Genomic DNA, 3,391 nt, shown 5'->3' with positions numbered 1-3,391 from the left:
TGCAAAATAAACAAGTCCATGTGTACGCGCAAAATAAACAAGTCCTAGTGTGTACACATGTACACACATGTATGTATCAAGTCCATGCTCAAAATGAAATATATAATCAAAGTGGGCAAAATAAACAAGTCCCATGGGATGGAATGATCAAATGTCAGTAAACTGCATGAAACATGTAACAAATCTAGCCCCTAAAATGAAGACGGTTGTAAGCCCTAAATATGATCTAGATTCCTCTTCAAGCCATGCGGACGAAGAGGAGAAGATCCACTCTGCAAGACAAAAATGTTCAAGTTTGTGAGAGTTCTACGTAGTTCATGTTCATATATTAAATTGTTTTTATATATATATTTAAAAACAATTTAAAAATTTCAACTATAAGTTCAATAGCACATACATGTACATGAGTAGGCTCATCTCCTCTAGACTCTAATGAGGGCTCTGCATCTCTAGGTGCTATAGGGGCAGTCGATGGCACTAGTATCTCATGCTATATATAGTACATGAACACACACACACACACACACACACACACACACACACATAGATCAAGATCAATTGATGATTTAAAATAGAAATATAGATCTAATTTATATTTAAAATGTTCATTTTGAACTAGAGATAATCTAATGTTCATACGCATACATACCTGACTCAGATCATCTCCTCTAGGCATTACAGTATCCGAGGCGACATAAAAAAAAACTGAGCCACTATCAACAAGATCCTACAAGGTATTTAAAAAAGAGTTGCACGTGTCAATTATATGTATCATTTAATTTAATTCTTAAATAAAATATGATTCTGAAACTTGTATCAATTTTTTTTAATTTAAATCAACATTAAATACCTGAAATGATGATGATGTCTGTAGAAAACTATCAAGAGGATCGGGATGATCATATGGCCCATCTAGATGTAAACTCATCTTGATGGTTGTGTCCACCTGTACAACAAAATTAATTAAATCTCTAAATATATGTAAATTAAGATAGAGTGTCAACGTACCAAATCTCTCTGCTCATCCACAACAACTGATGCTGGAGGAGCTACACTCACCACAGTGGAAAATGGGTAATCCAACGTGGAAGTCGGTGTCGTAGTGGCCCCAAACATCGGCGAGATCTATATAAATTAAGTATATATATATATATATATATATATATATAACTACAAACTGTACATGTATGTACTAGATCTCCCCATACCTGTTTACCATGTAAATCATGATCTATGGGATGATCATCGGCACAAAGAAAATAGACATATGAACCAATATTATCATGATTAGTGGATGCTCCCCATGCAGTTGAAGAGGATGGACCGTGATGTGAACTCGAAGCAAGGTCTGGACCATCACAAAGCCCATAGCATAGTCGATGGCAACTCATACAAAAATGAGGTATCAATGTATGTGGAATGGCTATACTCATGTCAACATCATCCTCACCAGTGTCAATGTCGCCACGGTCCAAAAAATCGGCTATTTGCTGACTAAGGCTACCAGTGAGTGTGGTCAATGAGTCCAATGTGGAGATAACAGAACGCTGATGAACAATCATAGGTATAACAGGCATAGGAGCCACAATGGTCTGGCGATGGGCAAGTCTATTGGGGTCAATACCTGCCCCCAACCTATCCTGTGGCATGCCACCACCAACACCCTGGAATGCTCTTATATCAAAATAATTGGGCTTTAAACCCAAAACAAACTCTGCATATAATTTTCTCAAGAAGTATAAAGGGCACTCTAAGTTGGCATGTGGTGGAGTATCAATACCATCTGCCATTGATCCCAAAAATTATCGACCATGCCTCGATGTATACACCACCCCATGGATATGTGGGATTTGTTTGGTGGAATGGGTTCACCTGTGATGGGGTTTGAAAAATATGGAACAAGGTGAGATTTGTCTATTCTTAGGTTCAAAATATCCTTATAGGAGAGGCCATCAGAATAAAACCGACGTCTCTTCTCTCTCCATGCTCGATGTGAATCGAGCTTTGCATCTATAGACCTAACTGCATCAATAACATTTTGCATCTTCGATGCAAAATGGTGCATGTGTGGGGATATATGTGGTGCTCTAAGGATCTCATTAACTTTCCCCTATATGAAAATAACATTCTCATCAATAATGGCTCGAAATCGACCCTTAGCAGAATCAGGAGGTGGAGGATGATGATCGGGTGGGGGTGGGGGTGGGGGTGGAGGTGGAGGAGGAGGTGGGGATGGAGGTGGTGCACCATGGGTAGGGTCATTTGGGGGGGGTTGCTCAGGCCCTGTTTCATTAAGCAAATCTTCTATATCAAACAAATCCATGTGATGATGTGTATGTAATCTGAGCTCTGCATATATATATACACATGTAAACATTCAATACATTTAATTAAAAATCAAATAAGAATTTAAAATCTAACTTTTGAAAGTAAAACATGAATTTAAATTACAAAAAAATTTAAAACATGTACAATCTATATATATATATACATTGTAAACATATATATACATATACAAACTTTACAAACAGATAAATGATAAAAAATTACATGTGTACATATGAAATCAAGAACATGCATGATTTTACATATAATATATATGATCATGTACATAAGAATTTAAAATTTAACATCTACATGAAAATGTTTATAATTAATCATCAAGTGACACACATGACTTAAGGGGATTGGCCTACAGTTAGGACACGTGGCTTAAGGGGATCAAACTAGAAATAGGATAATTTTGGCTTAAGGGGATAGGCCTAAATAGGTTGTAATTAAATTTTGTAATTAATCATTTAAGACACACGACTTAAAGGGATTGTCCTAACTAGGACAATTGGCTTAAGGGGGTAGGCCTAATTAGGATGTATGTTAATAGATTGGCTTAAGGGGATAGATTGAATGTATGTTAATAGGGGAATTGTCATAATACTATGTTAAGAGGCCTGTATGGTTGTAAATATAGCTGATTTAATGTACTTAGAATAGTAATTTCAAATTCAGCATCTACAAACTATAGGATGTATGTGGCTTAAGGCAACAAGCCTAAATTATAGGATGTACGTGCATTTCCTAATTATATGTGTCTTAAGGGGACATGGTCGAAATTAAATTACATTTGATCATAATTAAGTTTAATAAATTGAATATATGGTTAATAGGACCTATTTCATGCTATTTAATATATATGGCATTTAATAATATATATAGTTAATAGGTCCTAGTATGTCAAAAGGGGAATTGTCGTAATAGTATGTTAAGAGGCCCATATGGTTGTAAATATAGTTAATTTAATGTACTTAGAATAGAAATTTCAAATTTAGCAACTACAAATTATAGGATGTATGTGGTTTAAGGGGATGAGCCTAAATTATAGGATGTACGTGCA

Source organism: Cryptomeria japonica, chromosome 10, assembly GCF_030272615.1.
Source record: "Cryptomeria japonica chromosome 10, Sugi_1.0, whole genome shotgun sequence".
Lineage (NCBI taxonomy): Eukaryota > Viridiplantae > Streptophyta > Pinopsida > Cupressales > Cupressaceae > Cryptomeria > Cryptomeria japonica.
The sequence above is the reverse complement of the archived record's forward strand: the minus strand, read 5'-3'. Positions refer to the sequence as shown.